Source organism: Canis lupus, chromosome 18 (genome assembly GCF_003254725.2).
Source record: "Canis lupus dingo isolate Sandy chromosome 18, ASM325472v2, whole genome shotgun sequence".
In the NCBI taxonomy this organism is placed as follows: domain Eukaryota; kingdom Metazoa; phylum Chordata; class Mammalia; order Carnivora; family Canidae; genus Canis; species Canis lupus.
The window spans coordinates 18,781,656-18,801,447 of NC_064260.1; the positions used below are offsets into that span (position 1 = coordinate 18,781,656).

The following is a 19,792-nucleotide window of genomic DNA, read 5'->3' on the forward strand; positions in this document are numbered from 1 at the left end:
TACAGCCATAAGTCCTATCTAGCAGCCCCTCTACCCTGACTATCTTCTCTCTGCTCCTTGCCATGGACCATCAAGTCTCTTGTATAAGAGATTTTTTTTTTCTATTGCTACTACCTGGTGCCTTACTACCAACCTGAGTACAAGTATTTATATGTGTCAGTGTTAAATGTTTTTAGGTACCCAAAGACTCTAATTTTTAAAAGGATTAATTAATTAATTAATTTATTCATTCATTCATGAGAGACACACAGAGAGAGGGAGAGACAGAGGCAGAGACATAGGCAGACGGAGAAGCAGGCTCCATGCAGGGAGCCCAATGCAGGACTCGGTCCCGGGGCTCTGGGATTATGCCCTGAGCTGAAGGCAGAGGCCCAACCACTGAGGCACCCCAGTGTCCCCTTTGAGACCCTTTTATTATCCATAATATTCATGTAATTCATGCCTTCCATGAACAAAAAATGAATTATAATTTAGATAATTCATTTTTTTTACCTGTAGGAATCTCAGTACATAAATAACTTAAATGAAACCTAAATAAATAAAGCAACTCAACTGCTTCCATACATTAATTAAGTTCCTCTTTTCTCAAGTCCAAAGCTTATTTCACTGGCACCAGAATTATTAGAGTTCCCTGACAGCCAGAGACTCAAGATGACCCAAAAGTAAGGAGAATGCAATCCAATTCTCTAAAAGAGACTTATAATTAAAGGTAAAATATTGCTATGAGTTGTATGAAAAGATCATTATCTTTCCAACAGGACTCTTGAATAGCAAACTTTCTTTATCCTTGGCAGTCACTAACTGAAAGCCATAAAACCACAAAGCAATCTAAAAGATAAGAGAGGAAATTGAAAATAATAATAAGCACTGTTATAAGTCTACTTATGCTTATAATTATTAGCTAACCATCACTGAGGGCTACCATGCATCAGGTGACATTTTATATGGATAAGCTCAGTGCATCTTCAGAGCCACTCTCCGATGTAATTATTGGTCATCCCCATTATACAGATAAGGACTTTGAAGTATAGAGATATCATGTAACTTGCCCAAAGTCACAATCTGGTAGAAAAGAGAAGCTGGCATATCTATGTCTCACTTGTTTCCTAGTGATAAACAGAATATATTCACTGAAATCTGTATAATTTAAAATATATGTCAAAGTCAGCATTGCTTCTTTTTACTGATACTGAAACCAACAGAGCTGATGTTATAATGAGTGCTCTGTTACAGATCAATGGGTCACGAAGAAAATTTGTGCTGAAAGACCATAGAAATTGATAGATTTAGGACAATCAAGACAGAGGCAGAGTAGGTAGTAGTCAGAGGACCAAAGAGGCAGTATGTAATAGCATCAAAGAAGTCTGATAGTCCATAGAAGAAGCCCCATCCCATGAACTCAGGAGGGGATATGAGGGTTTGGAGACAGGATCCCAGCCATGAGAGAGATCCAATCTCAAGGGAAGTAGATCAAGGCCTGTAACAAAGCCATAGAAAGCTATGGTTAAAGCTCTGCTTAAAGGACCATTCTAAAGGGCAGGGGCATTAGTGCATATGGGAGTCAGTTGCACTAGTAGTCACTTAGTAAAAAATACCCAATTATTATCTAGTTAAGGCATGAGTGGAATGCATGTTATAATATATTATGTTTTCTAGGCTCTTAGGCATCTATAATATGTAAAAATGTTATAGGTACACTTTTAGGAAATCTTCCTAAAAACAGCTGGTATGCATTTTTTTATGCTCTTAATGCTCTTATTTCTTTCCTTCCTCCTTCTTGCTGGCTGGAATGCTGGAACAAGGGTGCAAGAGCTTAAGCAGCGTAAGAAGCTTCCTTGGACCATAAATTAAAAGAAGTATGCTGAAGATAATCGAGCACTACAAGAAGCCAGTGTCCCTGACAACTTGGTGGTGAACCAACCAGCCCTAAACGGCTTCTCTGTCATGGAAGAGAACTATATTTTTGCCTTTCCCATTACTCATAGTTTAAATTAATCCTAACTGGTACCATGCACAAATCATCTAATACATTTACATTGCCTGTAATTAGCCACATTAATGTCAGCCCTCTTTTCCTCAAGCAGTTTTAATCAAGTTTTATTTTTTTTTAACTTTTTATTATTTGTTTTTATTGAACTTTGATTTGCTAACATATGGCATAACACCAAGTCTTCATCCCATCAAGTGTCCTACTCAGGCCTCATCATCCAGTTACCCCAACTCCCCTGCCATTCACCTCCCTTTCCACAACCCTTTGTTTATGTCGCAGAATTAGGAGTCTCTCATGGTGTGTCTCCATCTCTAATTTTTTCCACTCAGTTCCCCTCCTTTCCTTTATAATTCCTTTCACTATTTCTTATATTCCCCATATGAGTGAAACCATATGATGATTGCCCTTCTCCAACTGACTTACTTCACTCAGCATAATACCCTCCAGTTCCATCCATGTCAAAGCAATGGTGGGTGTTTGTCGTTTCTGATGGCTGAGTAATATCCCGCTAAGTGCCCCCCTCAGTGCCCATCACCCAGTCACCCCCAACCCCCCACCCACCTCCTCTTCCACTACCCCTTGTTTGTTTCCCAGAGTTAGGAGTCTCTCATTTGCTGTCACCCTCACTGATATTTCCCACTCATTTTCTCTCCTTTCCTTTTATTCCCTTTCATTAATTTTTTATATTCCCCAAATGAATGTGACCATATAATGTTTTTCCTTCTCCGATTGATTTATTTCACTCAGCATAATACCCTCCAGGTCCACCCATGTCGAAGCAAATGGTGGGTATTTGTCGTTTCTAGTGGCTGAGTAATATCTCATTGTATACATAGACCACATCTTCCTTATCCATTCATCTGTCTATGGACACCGAGGCTCCTCCCACAGTTTGGCTATTGTGGACATTGCTGCTATAAACATTGGGGTGCTGGTGTCCCGGCGTTTCACTGCATCTGTATCTTTGGGATAAATCCCAGCAGTGCAATTGCTGGGTCATAGGGTAGCTCTATGTCTTTGAGGAGCCTCCACACAGTTTTCGAGTGGCTGCACCAGTTCACATTCTCACCAACAGTGCAAGAGGGTTCCCCTTTCTCCACATCCTCTCCAACATTTGTTGTTTCCTGTCTTGTTAATTTTCCCCTTCTCACTGGTGTGAGGTGGGATCTCATTGTGGTTTTGATTTGTATTTCCCTGATGGCAAGTGATGTGGAGCATTTTCTCATGTGCTTGTTGGCCATGTCTATGTCTTCCTGGGTGAGATTTCTGTTCATGTCTTTTGCCCATTTCATGATTGGATTCTTTGTTTCTTTGCTGGTGAGTTTGATAAGTTCTTTATAAATCTTGGACCCTAGCCCTTTATCTGATATGTCATTTGCAAATATCTTCTCCCATTCTCTAGGGTGTCTTTTAGTTTTGTTGACTGTTTCTTTTCCTGTGCAGAAGCTTTTGATACTGATTAAGTCCATTTTTGCTTCTGTTTCCCTTGCCTTCATGGATGTATCTTGCAAGAAGTTGCTGTGGCCAAATTCAAACAGGGTGTTGCCTGTGTTCTCCTCTAGGATTTTGATGGATTCTTGTCTCACATTTAGATCTTTCATCCATTTTGAGTTTACCTTTGTGTATGGTGTAAGAGAATGGTTGAGTTTCATTCTTCTGCACATGGCTGTCCAATTTTCCCAGCACCATTTATTGAAGAGACTATTATTTTTCCAGTGGATATTCTTTCCTGCTTTGTCAAATATCAGTTGACCATAGAGTTGAGGGCCCATTTCTGGATTCTCTATTCTGTTCCATTGATCCCTTTGTCTGTTTTTGTGCCAGTACCACACTGTCTTGATGATCACTCTTTGTAGTACAGCTTGAAATCTGGCATTGTGATGCCCCTGGCTCTGGTTTTCTTTTTCAATATTCCCCTAGCTATTCAGGGTCTTTTCTGATTCCATACAAATCTTAAGATGATTTGTCCTAACTCTGTGAAGAAAGTCCATGGTGTTTTAATAGGAATTGCACTGATCATGTAAATTGCCCTGGGTAGCATAGACATTTTCACAATATTAATTCTTCTAATCCATGAGCATGGAATATTTTTCAATCCTTTTATGTCTTCCTCAATTTCTTTCAGAAGTGTTCTGTGGTTTTTAGGGTATAGATCCTTTACCTCTTTGGTTAGGTTTATTCCTAGGTATCTTATGATTTTGGATGCAATGTAAGTGGGATTGACTCCTTAATTTCTCTTTCCTTAGTCTCATTGTTAGTGTATAGAAATGCCACTGATTTCTGGGCATTGATTTTGTATCCTGCCACACTGCCGAATTGTTGTATGAGTTCTAGCAATCTTGGGGTGGAGTCTTTTGGGTTTTCTATGTACAGTATCATGTCATCTGCGAAGAGGAAGAGTTTGACTTCTTCTTTGCCAATTTGAATGCCTTTTATTTCTTTGTGTTGCCTGAATGCTGAAGCTAGGACTTCTAGTACTATGTTGAATAGCAGTGGTGAGAGTGGACATTGCTGCCTTGTTCCTGATCTTAGGGGAAAGGCTCCCAGTGTTTCCCCATTGAGAATGATATTTGCTGTGGGCTTTTCATAGATGGCTTTTAAGATGCTGAGGAATGTTCCCTCTATCCCTACATTTTGAAGAGTTTTGATCAGAAATGGATGCTGTATTTTGTCAAGTGCTTTCTCTGCATCTATTGAGAGGATCCTATGGTTCTTGTTTTTTCTCTTGTCGATATGGTCTATCACATTGATTGCTTTATGAGTGTTGAACCAGCCTTGCATCCTGGGGATAAATCCCACTTGGTCATGGTGAATAATATTCTTAATGTACTGTTGGATCTATTGACTAGTATCTTGTTGAGAATTTTTGCATCTGTGTTCATCAGGGATATTGGTCTATAATTCTCCTTTTTTGGTGGGGTCTTTGGTTTTGGAATCAAGGTAATGCTGGTCTCATAAAACGAGTTTGGAAGTATTCCATCCTTTTGTATCCTGTGGAACAGCTTTAGTAGAATAGGTATTATTTCTTCTTTAAACATTTGATAGAATTCCCCTGGGAACCATCTGGCCTTAGACTTTTGTGTCTTGGGAGGTTTTTGATGACTGCTTCAATTTCCTTGTGGTTATTGGCCTGTTCAGGTTTTCTATTTCTTCCTGTTCCAGTTTTGGTAATTTGTGGTTTTTCCAGAGATGCATCCATTTCTTCTGAATTGCCTAATTTATTGGCATATAGCTGGTCATAAAACGTTTTTTAAATTGTTTGTATTTCCTTCATATTTGTTGTGATATCTCCTCTTTTAGTTGTGATTCCTTAATTTGAGTCTTTTTTTCTTTTTAATAAGGCTGGCTAGGGGTTATCTATCTTATTAATTCTTTCAAAGAACCAACTCTTGGTTTTGTTGATCTGTTCTAGAGTTCTTCTGGTAACTATTTCATTGAGTTCTGCTCACACCTTAATTAGCTCTCTTATCTTGTTGTAGGTTTTACTTGCTGTTCTTTCACCAATTCCCTTAGGTGAGAGGTTACTTATTTAAGTTTTTTTCCAATTTTTAAAAAATTCATTTATTTATTCATGAGAGACACAAGCTGACAGATAGGCAGAAACATAGGCAGAGGGAGAAGCAGGCTCCTTACAGGGAGCCCAATGCAGGACAATTCCAGACCCCGGGATCATGATCAGAGCCAAAAGCAGGTGTCCAACTGCTGAGCCAGGCAGGTGTCCTGAGTTTTTTTTTTTTTTTCCAATTTTTTGAGGGAGGCTTGTATTGTTACGTATTTCCCTCTTAGGACTGCTTTTGCTATAACCCAAAGATTCTGAATAGTTGTATCTTTATTTTCATTAGTTTCCATTAATCTTTTTAATTCTACTCTAATTTCCTGGTTGACCCATTCATCTTTTAGTAGAATGCTTTTTAACCTCCATGTGTCTGGGTTTCTTCCAAATTTCTTCTTGTGATTGAGTTCTAGTTTCAAAGCATTGTGGTCTGAAAATATGCAGGGGACAATCCCAATTTTTTGGTATTGGTTGAGACTTAATTTATGACTGAGTATGTGGTCTATTCTGGAGAAAGTTCAACGTGCACTTGAGATAAATGTGTATTCAGTTGTGTTCGGATGGAACATTCTGTATATATCTATGAAATCTATTTGGTCTGGTTATCATTTAAGGCTCTTGTTTCTTTGGTGATGCTCCTCTTAGAAAATCTGTTATTTTGAGAAAGTGCTGTGTTGAAGTCTCCTACTATTAGTGTATTATTATTTAAGTATCTCTTTCCTTTGGTTACTAATTGATTGATACACTTGGCAGCTCCCACATTAGGGACATAAATATTCATAATTGTTAGGTCCTCTTGTTGGAAAGACCCTTTAAGTATGATATAGTGTCCCTCTTCATCTCTTACTATAGTCTTTAGTATAAGATTTAATTTATCTTATATGAGGATTGCTACCCCTGCTTTCTTTTGAGGACTTTTTGAATGGTAAATGGTTCTCCATCCCTTCATTTTCAGGCTGGAGGGGTCCATAGGTCTAAAATGAGTCTCTCATAGACAGAAAATAGTTGGGTCTTGCTTTTTTATCCAGTCCGATACTCTGTGTCATTTGATGGGATCATTTAGCTCATTGACGTTCAGAGTAACTATTGAAAGATATGAATTTAGTGTCATCGTATTATCTATTCAATCCCTGTTTTTTGGATTGTTTCTTTGGGCTCCCTCTTTCTTTTCTTTTTTTTTTAAGATTTTAATTTATTTATTCATAAGAGACACAGAGAGAGAGGCAGAGACCTAGGCAGAGGGAGAAGCAGGCTCCATATAGGGAGCCCAATGTGGGACTTGATCCCAGGACTCCAGGATCATGCACTGGTCCAAAGGCTCAACCACTGAGTCACTCAGGCATCCTGTGGGCTCCTTCTTTCTTTTACAGGGTCCCCCTTAATATTTCTTGCAAAGCTGGTTTGGTGGTCACATATTATTTCAGTTTCTGCCTATATAGGAAGTTCTTTATCTCTCCTTTGATTCTGAATGACAAACCTTACTGAGTAGAGTATTCTTGGCTGCATGTTCTTCTCATGTAGGACCCTGTATGCATCATGTCAGCCCTTTCTGGCCTGCCAGGTCTCTGTGGAGAGGTATGCTGTTAATCTGATATTTCTCCCTATATAAGAATCTCTTGTCTCACACTGCTTTAAGAATTTTCTCTTTAGCTTTGAAATTTGTATGTTTCATTAAATGCTGAGGTGTTGAATGGTTTTTTTGATTTGTTTTGGGAGGGGGGCTCCTCTATCTCTTAGATCTTAATGCCTGTTTCCTTTCCAGGATTAGGGAAATTCTCAGCTATGATTTGTTCAAGAGTGCTTTCTGGCCCTCTGTCCGTCTTGGTGCCCTCTGGAACCCCAATTATACATATATTCTTCCTTCTTAAGCTATTGTTTATTTCCCTAAGCCTTTCCTCATGGTCTCTTAATTGTTTTACTCTTTTTTCCTCAGCTTCCTTCCTTGCCATCAACTTGTCTTCTATGTCACTCACTCTTTCTTCTACCTTACTAACTCTCATCATTAGGACCTCCAGTTTGGATTGCATCTCATTTAATCTATTTTTAATTTCGGCTTGATTAGCTCTCAATTCTGCAGTAGAAGTCTAGTCTCTAGAGTCCTTTATGCTTTTTCCTGAGCCACCAGTCGCTTTACAATTGTGCTTCTGAGTTGAATTTCTGGCATCATATTGAAATCCAAATTCTGTAACTCTGTGGCAGAGAGTGCTGTTTCTGGTTCTTTCTTTTGTGGTGAATTCTTCCTTCTAGTCATTTTGTCCAGTGCAGAGTGGCTGTATGAGTAGGCTGAGTCAGGAATATTAACCATTACCTAAGTAAAATACACCCTAGATGATTCTGAAGAGATCAGAGACCAGAAAATAAAAGAAAAAAGAAGAACAGAACAAAATAAAACAAAAGGACCACTAAAGTGAAAAACAAATTTTAAAACGAAGTAGTAAAAATAAAAAGTCAAAAACCAAAAACAAAGAAGAAGAAGAAAAAGTAAAGATGAAAAAGAGAAAAAAGGGGGGATGGTGGTGGTGAAGAAGTGGTAGTGGATACAATGTAGTCTACATGAGGGGTCCTAGAGGGTGATTCTCTTAGTTCTGAGTGTACTTTATTCTGTATGTGAGAAGTTGCTTAATCCCAAATTTATATAAACCAGAAATACTTGTAGAAAGACCTAACAGTGACCACCAAAACATAAATAAGATAAAAGAGGGGGGCAGAATGGGAAGGAAGAGAGAATATAATCTCACAGAATGAACCAGCATGGTGTTCCACTTGGTTCTGGGTGCATGCTGGTCATATTTTAGAAGGTATTAACTTCCACCATTTTAAAACAAAAGGCAGAAAAACAAAAACTCATATCTCATGTATCTACCAAAATTAAATAGAATATTATGAAGGGAATCCAGAAGTGAAAAATATATCTAAGACATGTAATTGTAGAAATATGAAAGTCAAAAAGGAAAAAAACTTAAAAATGAAGAGCTGGTAAAATATTGTAGTTAAGGTGGGAAAAGGGAAAAAATATCGAAATTTTTAGTCTGATATAAAAACGAGTTATAATGGAAAAAGGAAATAAAAATAGGAACCCTCTGGTTCTAGATACTATTTTCCCTCAGTCCTGGAGCTTTCCAGCGCTGCTTGGTCCAGAACTTGCTCTCCCCTTATTCTTCCAGCAGTTCTTCTAGGGGAGGGGCCTGCTCTGCTGATTCTCAGGTGTTTGCACCCAGGCAGAGATGCCCCGCACCCCACTGGGTGCTGCGCTCAGTGTGAGCTGTTTATCCTGTGAGGTCTTTGTTCTTTGGTGGCCCTGCTTCTCTGAGGCAAGGTGAAATAAAGAGATAAAACAACAATGGTGGTGGCCAGATTTTCAGCTCTGAAGGCAAGCCCCCCATGAGTAACTAACCACAAGTCTCCCAGTCCACATTGGCCTAGATGCTTCTGGGGGTCAGCCTGGGTGCCCAGCTTGCAGGGCATCCAGCAGCAGGAGAGTTCTCACTTACGGATGCCCTCCCTGCTTCCACTTGTCCCAGGTGGAGTGCAGGATTGTAGGCTGTGTCCACTTGGGCGCCCTGGGATCCAGGGCCCTGTGCCATTGGACCCACACTCCCAGGGACTGCTCCTCCTGAAGGGAATGGGGCACAGCTACCTCCATCCTATTGGCTTCTCCCATTTGCCCTGGAGGGCTGAGGTGCTCCAGTCCTTTACCGATATCAAACCATGGTTTGCAATGGGCTTTCCCCCCAGGCGCCCCCCTTCTTATAGTGACTCCAAGAATCTTGAGGCTTCCCTGCGCCTTCTGGGATTTTGCCCGATTTTGTTGCTAAGCACTTTTTTATCAGGGAAAACTCTGGTGTGGATTTTTAAAGTTCCTGTTTCTCCTGGGCTGAGCTTTCCTGCCCCAGAGGCTTTCGCTGCTCCTCTTTAGCCCTGCTTCTCGTGGTTCCCCTCCCCCACTTTATTATTTTTTATTTTTTTACCTTCTTACCTTGTTAGAAGCAAAAACTTTTCTCTCTGTAGCACTCCAGCTGTTCTCTCTAAATCTCAGGTCAAATTTGTAGGTGATCAGGATGTTTTGAAAGTTATCTAGGTAAATCTGTCCGGTCAGGTATGTGGAGGACCCTACTCTTCTGCCAATTTGCCTCTATCATGTCAGCTTTTATTAGTTTTGTTGTTGTTAGTTAGCACTGAGGTAAAAATAATAATAATAATAATAATAAAAGTTCAGTTTGGGCAGTGTGGTGTGTGGGTCAGAGCAGGATGAGAAAAAAACTTCACGATGCTGAGAAACTCATAAAGCTACTTAAATATACTGTAACTTGGGTCTATAATGTTAATCTGCATTACTCCTTAAGTTTCTAAAATTAATCTTTTTACATAGTTCCAAATGCTGTCAAGGTGGCTTCAGCCAGTAAGAGAATACCTGGATGTATATTTGGTATACAACATAATCAAGATTTTGCAAATATCTGTCTGAAAGCCAGAGCCTTAATTGTGTTTGAGACCATGGGGTAAATGGATACACAGACTTGGGATATGCCCAGGAGAAGGAAAAGGAAGGAAGAACTATTCTTTCCTAACACTTTTGTGCAGTGTTGTGAAATAAACAAACAAACAAAACAAGTGGTATTCAAAGTTGCTGTCTTTCAAATAATCATGTGTTTGTTTTTTTTCCCACTTCAGTAAAGAACTTAAGAGTACATATTGTAAAAAGTTATTTCTCTAAGTCTCCAGAAAATATATTAGCATGCCAGATATGTCTGTGAAGGGGGAATAGTTAGACAAAAATAATCTGAACATTAAATACATTTCAATGCTAGTTTTTCTTTTAGTTTTTTCAGTCATTTAAAAGATAAAACTTGTGCCATTTTGTGGAAAACAGTTTTAAAAATATAAGTGTCAGACAGTATTTAAGTTTAATTTTAGGATGAGAGCAAAATAATATGCTTTTATGTTATCCAAAAGAATAATAGAATGGAGTATAATATATAATCCTATGTAAAAAGAAAAACAAAACAAAACAAAACAAAACCAGAGAATGGAAGAAAAAAAAAAAAAAACCCTGTCAGAAGGCATTCTTAGAATCACCTATAAGTGTACATTTTTCTTTAGAGACAATAATATCTTTATTATTCTTAAGGGACAATAATATCAAATTCACTGAAGTTCTTCTCTGTTTTCAATAATTTTAAGATCCCTTATGAAAAGTAATAAATGGAAGGAAATAATAAAGATCAGAGTGGATAAATGGAGCAGAGACTAAAAAGACAATAGCAAAGGCCAAAGAAACTAAGAGCTGGTTCTCTGAAAAGATAAACAAAATTGATAAACCTTTATTCAGACTCACTGAGAAAAAAAAGGGAGAAGACTCAAAGTAAAATCAGAAATGAAAGAGAAGAAATTAAAAGTGATACTAAAGAAATATAAAGAATCATTAGAGCTAATATGAACAGTCATATACCAAACAATTGGAAAACCTAGAGATAATGGGTAAATTCCTAGAAACATAATCTTCTAAGACTGAAATGTGAAGAAATAAAAAATATGAATAGACTGATTACTAAATACTAAATCAGATTTAAATTTAATACTATATTAGTAATAAAAAAGGCACCCCCCCCCAAAAAAAACCCAACAAACGAAATTCCAGGATCATATGCTTCACTAGTGAATTCTACCAAACATTGAAAGAAGATTTAATACTGAATCTTTTCAAACTCTTCCAAAATATTGAAAAAAAAAAAGATTCTTTAAACTCATTTACAAGGCCATTATTATATTGACAAAAACCAGACAAGGGTGCCCCCGCCCAAAAAAAAAGAAGGGTAAAGGGAAGGAAAGGAAAGGGAAACCAAAAATCATGACTATATTCCTGGTGAACATATATGCAGAAATTCTCAAAAGAATTTTAGCAAATCAAATTCAACAATATAGTAAAATGATCCATACACTATGGTTAAGTAGCATTGACTCTGGGGATGCACAGATAGTTCAACATCCACAAATCAGTGTGATACACCACATCAACAAAATAAAGGACAAAAATTATATGATCATATCAACAGACACAAAACATATGACAAAATTCAACATCTATTTATGATTAAAATGTCTCAACAAGTGGCTATAGATGGAACATACCTCAACATAATAAAGGCTCTGTATGACAAGCCCACAGTTAATATACTCAAGTGAAAACCTGAAAGCTTTTCCTTTAAGATCAGGAACAAGACAGAATGTCCACCCTCATCACTGTTATTCAATGTAGTATTAGAAGTCCTAGCCAGAGCAATTAGGCAGGAAAAAGAAATAAAAGTCATTGAAGTTGGAAAGGAAGAAGTAAAACTATCACTATTTGTGGACTGCATGATTATATAGAGAGAATCCCAAATATTCCCCAAAAAGACTGTTAAAACTAATAAATTCAGTAAAGCGGCAGGGTATAAAATCAATATATAAAAATTATTGCATCTTTATACATTAACAATGAATATCAGAAAGAGAAATTAATAAAACAATCTCATTTACAATGTCATAAAAATAATAAAATAGTAATAAACTTAACCAAGGAGGAGAAAGACCTGTACACTGAAAATTCTACAACATTGATGAAAGAATCTGCAGACAGATAAATGGAAAGATATTCCATGCCTTTGGATTGGAAGAATTAATAATGTAAAATGTCCATATTACCCAAATCAACATACAGATTTAATGCAATCCCTATCAAAATTCTAATGGCATTTCTCATAGAAATGGAACAAAGCATTCCAAAATTTGTATGGAACCACAAAAGATCCTAAATAGTCAAAGCAATCTTGAGAAAGAAAAAGTTGGAGGCAGCATGCTAACTGATTTCGAACTATATCATAAAGCTACAGTAATCAATCAGTATGGTATTGGCATAAATACTAACACATAGATCAATGGAACAGAATAGAGAGCCCAAATATAAACCCAAGCATCCATGGTGAATTAACTTATGGCAAAAGAGGCAAACAGTGGGGAAAGGATGATCTCTTCAATAAATGGTGTTGGGAAACCTGGACAGCAATATGAAAAAAAAAAATGAAACTGGACCCCTATCTTACATTGTACACAGAAATTAACTCAAAATGGATTAAAGATTTACATGGGAAACTATAAAATTCCTAGAAGAAAATAAAAGTAAACTTCTTAACATTGGTTTTGGCAACACTTTTTTTAATTTGAAACCAAAAGCAATGAAAGAATAAATAAGCAATTGGGACTATATCAAGCTAAAAAACTTCTGCTCATTAAAGAAAACTATCAGCATAATCAAAGGACAACCTAAAGAATGGGAAAAAATATTTGCAAACCACATGTTAAATACGAGGTTAATATCCATAATAAACAAGGAATTCATATAACCCAAAGAAAAACTGAAATTAAATAAGACAAAACAAAACAAGTAAAAAACCCAAATAATCCAGTTAAAAAAAGAGGCAAAGAGTCTAAATAGACATTTTTCCAAAGAATACATACGAATGGTCAATAGGTATACAGAAAGATGCTCAATATCCAGAATCATCAGGCAAGTTCAAATCAAAACCACAATGAGATAAACCTTAAATCTATTAGGATGACTATTATCAAGGAGACAAGAGATAAATGCTGGTGAGGCTGTGGAGGAAAGGGAACCCTTACACATTGTTGATAGAGGTAAAACAACTATAGTCACTTGGAAAACACAATGGAGGTTCCTCAAGAAATTAAAAATAGAACTACCATATGGTACAGCAATCCCACTTCTGGATATATATTTAAAGGAAATGAAGCCATTATCTCCAAGAGATACCTGTACTCCCATGTTCCCTGCAGTATTATTCATAGTAGCCAAGGTACAGAAACAAATGAAGTGTTTATTAATGGAAAAATGGATCAAGAAAATCTGTATATATACACAATGGAATATTATTTAGCCTTAAAAAAAGAAGTCCTAAAAAACAAAAGAAGTCCTCTCATTTGCAGCAACATGGATGAACCTTTCATTACACTAAGTGAGATTACTCAAAGACAAATACTGAATAGTGTCACTTACATGTGAAATCTTTAAAGAAAAAATCAAACTTACAGACACAAAGGAGAAAAACTCTTGTCAGGGGCTGGGGGTGGGGGAAATAGGAAGAGGATGGTAAAAGGTTACAAACTTTCAGTTTTACAATGAATAAAGTCTGATGATTGAATGTAAACTGTAGTGACTATAATTGATTACAGTATATAATATGATTGAAATTTGCTGAGACTAGAACTTAAATATTCTCATCAAAGGAGGAAAAGAGAATAACTATGTGAGGTAAAAGATGGGTATAGCTATAGCTTAATGGGAGGAAATCTTTTCACATCATATCTCAAAACAGCATGTTGTATACCTTAAATGTATTACAATTTTATTTGTCAAGAATACCTTAATAAAGCTAAAAAATGTATAGCTTAAACAAAAAAGTACCAAACCTGTAGTAAAAAAAAATTACAAAATATTACCTCAGAACACCAGAGCTGAATTAAATAAATGGAGAGATGTATAAAAAATATTTTAATCTATTTTGTCTATTGCTTTTGTTTCTCTTGTTAAAACACTCGACTGATACAGAGAGAAATTTATTTTCTTAGAACTTAGAGAATACATACAAGCCAAGAAAATTAAGCCATTTAAAATACTAATTAAACTATCATTTAAAGATTAAAAAGCAATTTTTGGAGGCACTAGGAACATTTTTTTACCTCTGTTTTTATCTTAGTGAGTTCCCTAGGCCACAGTGACTTTTACAGATTGACCTCTGATTCACTGCACCTCAACCAGGCTGTTCTACACCCTGTGCTAACCCCTGGGGTGTACAAGTGAGTAAAGTATGGTGTTGATTGTACAGAGGCCACAGAGTAGTGCAAGCAAACAGAAATTTAAACAGATAAATTTTAATTCAGCATAATGGGAAGGAACAAATTATTTAAAAAGGGTCATAGAAGAACACAGAAGCCACTGGGGAACTCAGGAGCTTCATGGAGAACCCTCTTTGTATCTTTGATGGGGTTCACAGCTATCTCCAGAAACCGTACTAATCCTCAACCCAGCAGCCACACTGTCTGCTGCCTACCAAAGCTCCTGTGCATCATTGGTAAGCTCAGCTAAATATCCTAAGTTTTATCCTACACCATTAAATCCTGGTGCTTGTCCTTTTAAATCCTTGGAGGATTTTCATTCATGGACAAACTTCTTTATGCAAATATTACTCTTTGGAAAATTCTCTCCATGCTTGTTGGAAAATAAACAATGTGCTTTGCTCTCCACTGATTCTTGCATGTCAAGCATCAAACATGGGTGGCAGATTTCTGATTTAACAAATAGTTCTTAACAAATAGCATCAGCTTTTGCTGCAGTTATGTGAGTTTCATATTCATCACACATCTCCAAAATACTTCACTGCTTAGTAAAACATTGTGAGGTATAGTACATGAAAAGCACTATATAATCCTCAGCAGAGTGCAGAATGAAAAATCTCTTATTTAAAGATTAATGATTCTTTTAGCTGCACAACTGACTTATGGAACTATCTATTTTTTAAGTATGGAGCTATGAATGAGATGTTTATATTTAAAAGACAGAAAAGGTTAAGCTTCCAGTTTCCTGCTCAGCAGCTATTTACTTGTATTGTGTAGGGCTTGGAACATGAATTCTGATGAGAACACATCTGCTCAAATCTCAATTATCTGAATGTGGCTTACCCACTCTGCTAAGTATCTATAGATACATAAAATTTATACTCCTTTCTTCCTGCCATTCCTACTGCTTCTCAGCTACCTCTGTCCTACCATCAGCTGTTGTATTTTCAATAATTTTACTGTTAGCATAGAAAATGTTAATTATCAAATAAGGAAAATTCATATATAAGTCATCAAATCCAACTTAATTGTTTTTTGGACTCTTTGTGACATCTGTCTCCATTGTACTAGACTGTTGAGATGTAACCGCATCTGAGTCCAGTTCTTCTGTTCAAAACAGTGCAAAGTTCACCTTTTGGTTCAACATTAGACACTTTAAGAATCAAACACACTTATCAGTTCATATTTAACTCAAAAGAAGTCTTGTATATTACATAAAAAAATTTACAAAGAGATAAACCCCTGCAAAACCCAGAAATTGAGTATTATGGAAAGAATAATTCCTGAATGTGCCTGGTGAAAAACGACAACAATAAAAAACACTGTGAGTAGTTTAGTCATAAAAAATAGATTCTAATTTAAAACCATTTTTGATCAAAAGTTTAGAAATTATAAATAGGAACAAACTACTGATAGATGTAGCAAACTGGATGAACCTCAAATATGTTATGCTAAGTGAAAGACTTGAAATGTTACATATTATATGATTATATGACATTCTGGAAAGGGAAGAACTATAAAGATAAAGAATGTATCACTGGTGACCAAGAGTTAGGGTTAGGGGCAAAAATTAATTGTAAGGGAGAAATATGAAGATTTTTTGGGGGGGAAGGGAGATGTAATGGTTCTGGATCATGAGCGTGATAGTTGTTACACTACTGTATTCATTTGTCATATCTATATAACTTCACACCAAAAAGAGTAAATTTTATGTAAATTTAAAAATAAGTTTTAAAGGGTTAGGAATTGAATCATAAAGAGAAACATTATTATCATAGAAAAATAAATGTCAACTCAACTGGTGAATGGAAACAATTACTATTAAGAATATTACAAATCTGACGTGTATCGTTGTCATCTCCTTAAAATCTAAAACAAGCATTCCACATGGATCTTCTAGGCTCTGAGGAAATTTCTACCTGCATAGGCACATGGTACCCATCTTCCTCCCAGGTTCCTCACACCACTCTTCAGACCTCACCATTCACTAAGGAACTTCCAGCTCCAGGATAACCTCAAGTTTTTAAAATACAGATGTGGGCACAGTGAGATTACTTCCATACATTGGACTATATCAAGTAATTGTCTCAACCAGGTGAAAGGAAATAGACCCTAAATAATTTCAAGTGTTCTTTAAGTGTTTAAGAAAGAAATATGACTGCTTTTGCTTAATGCAATGTCTACTCTTTATTTGTTGAGTCCATGTCATCTCTGATTTCTTTCTTACTAATTTCATACTCTCCCTTCTACCTAAGAGAGAATTGATATGTTTTCCACCATGTTTGAAAATTTAGTTCCCAAGTTTTATGCCTCTATACAGGGCATTTCTTAAAACGTGACCAGAGTCACTGGAATGACCTGAATAATGGCTCCCCAAAGATATCCATAGCCTGATGAACATGTTCTACTATATTGCAAAAAATATTTTTGTTATGGTTAAGGTCAAGGTTACAGATCCTAAAATAGGGGGATTATCCAGGTGGATGCACTCTAATCACACGAAAAAAGAGCTTTTTTTTTTTTTCAGGTAGGGGCCAGAGAGTTGAGGCAGAAGGAGAGGTCAAAGGGGTAAGAAACATGTGAAGGACTCAGACTTCCATTGCTGGTATTGAAGAGAAAGGAAATGAGCCAGGAAATGAAGGAGACTTCTAGGCTCTGACAATAACCCCCAGCTGACAGCCAGCAAGGAAAATAGGCAGTTGTTACTATAGACACATAGAAATGAGTTCTATAAACAACGTAAATCAGCCTGAAGAGGGTTTTCCCCAAATACTTCCACCCCCCCCCCTTATAAGATTCCAGGCAGGAGATAATTTGATCGCCGTCTTTTGATAACCTATGCAGAAAAAACAGGTGCGGAGTCAAATCTCTGATCTATGAATTATTAGACAATAAATCTGTATTGTTGAAAACTGCTGAGTTCATGGTCATTTGTTACAGCAGCAATAGAAAAGTCATATACTCCCTGCATCATAATCTTTAAGGGTGATACCTGAGAATTCACATGGAAATTCTTATGAATTCTCCATTTGACAATCCCTTCCCTATGTCTTCCTTCTGCAATGTATTTCTTATCAATAAATTAGACACAAAGCATCATGCAACTGACCACCCCAATCTTTGATTGTTTCAAATCAAGTATCCTCTTAACACTTACATAATTAAACTATAGAGTACTAATTTGTATTACTTACTATACTGTACTATGAAAATATCTTGTGATTAGTTATATTTGTGGTATATACCCACAGATTATAAATCTCTGGATTAAACACCTTAGAGATACAAAATTGTGTTTTCCTTTTCTTCTGAGAATTATTATAAAATAATTTAACCTATAATTTAAGGGAAAAAACAAACAAACCAAAACAAAACCTGACATGACTAAGAAATTTCAAAGAAATTGAACAAGTCTCAAGGTCAGAGAATGACCAGGGGAAGATCTCAATGACTCCCAACAAAATAGTGTGGGTGGTATATTACCTCAGCGATTCTATCAAAGTCCAGGGGCTGGCCGTCATCTTTGCAAAATTAAAACTTAATTTTGTCAGTATACTGAGAATTCCTTTTCTTATCCTGTAAACGTCACAGAGACTGATGTATAAAACCAGATATTAATGGATAATGGATTATTTTACATAGTCTTTGTGACAAGCAGATGTTCCCATGGTCTTGACTAGTTGACAAGCTATACACAAGGCAACTTTTTGTTGAGTTTGAACTCAAAACAAGAGGATTTTAGTATATTACTGAAACAGAATGATGTTAGGTTTTAGCAAGCTGATACATCTTGCAACAGAGATGTTTACCTGGGGAGAATGCCTAAGTTGTGCAATTTCTAGGTTTAATATATTACTTTACTTTAATATTCTTTCCCAGTCCCCATTATTCCCTATTATTACTAATACATACTTTAGGTATATATGTTAATACTTCCAGTCAAGTTTGCCTCATGGTCAATTTATTTATTTTATTCATTCTGTCTAGATTTTACCATTTAACTTTCAGTTAGTGACTTCATTTACAATTTTATGGGAAAAGTGACCTTACTATGTAAAACCATGTATTCTCTACTATGTCATAACAAATAAATAAAAACAAAAGATTCAAACTGAAAAATTATTTGATTTATGATTAATTTTATTTATTTTTTAAACTATTTTATTTATTTATTTATTTATTTATTTATTTATTTATTTATTTATTTATGAAAGACACACACACACACAGAAAGAGAAAGAGAGAGAGAGAGAGGCAGAGACAGGCAGAGGGAGAAGCAGGCTCCATGCAGGGAGCCCAATGTGGGACTCAATCCTGGTCTCCAGGATCATGCCCTGGGCCAAAGGCAGGCGCTAAACCACTAAGTCACCCAGGGATCCCTGATTTATGATTAATTTTAAAATAGGATCTCTCAGAAAATCAATAGTTTTTTTGTCATTGTAGTTTTGGTTAAGAATATCTAAATCTTACTGATTTGATGATTTGAGTTTTATTCATTCTAATTTTATTTTGGCTTATCCAAAATCTGTTCTCTTAACTAGTTATCATATTTCTGCCACTCCGTTTTGCATCTCTTACTCTCATAGAGAGATTATGAACACATATCTCACACCTATTGGAGGCATAAATATTTTGGTGATGTGGAAAAGGAAAAAATAAGTTGTCATTTTTGGTATTTTAAAAAATTCTTCTATCCCTCAAATTTACCTGGTATTCCTATTGTGGTATTTTTTAAGGACAATAATGGTTAAGATTTACAAACACAAGGTAGATATATTACTTGTAATCTTCAGAAAACAAGTATTAGCAGGTATTATTTCTATTTTACAAAAGACAAAGGGTAGGCTTGAAGATAATACCTTGCCCAAGGGTGTATGGTTATCTGAACAGGGATTTTAACTCTGGTGTTTCTGACACAAAGGCCTTTTCTCTTGTCAGCACCCCATGCTGTATCAGCATCCACGTATCTCTTATTAAACAACAAATGGAGGTATAGTAGCTACAACCCACCATTATAGATTGCAGTAATTACCATTCTAGAATTACACTCTTTTGTATTTGAAACGGGCTTTAGGGATTTTCTTCCAGTCCAAATCTCTGAAAGACATCCCTGCCAGCAGATAGTTATTTTGAAAAACCTCAACACCACAGCAATGTGATTCCATGTGCTCTGATGCCATTTGAGGGCAACTCAATATGAAGAACTATTTTAACCAAGAGAAAATCTGTCTGTTTGAAACAACTCCTGTTAACTTCCTGGCTTACCCCTTGGAGTTAGGCTAAATTCACTCCCACTCCCTTTATATGAGCATTTTTCACTTGGGAATACCCCCTCATCTCCCCTGTCTCTTCAACTATAA

At 36.3% G+C, this 19,792-nt stretch overlaps 1 protein-coding gene across 1 annotated transcript in view; it reads right to left on the reverse strand.

The window, feature by feature from the left end:
• The window catches only part of MAGI2 (membrane associated guanylate kinase, WW and PDZ domain containing 2), a 1,104,679-nt gene that overhangs the window by 791,184 nt on the left and 293,703 nt on the right, over positions 1 to 19,792 (reverse strand). The gene's annotated exons all lie outside the window — the stretch shown is intronic.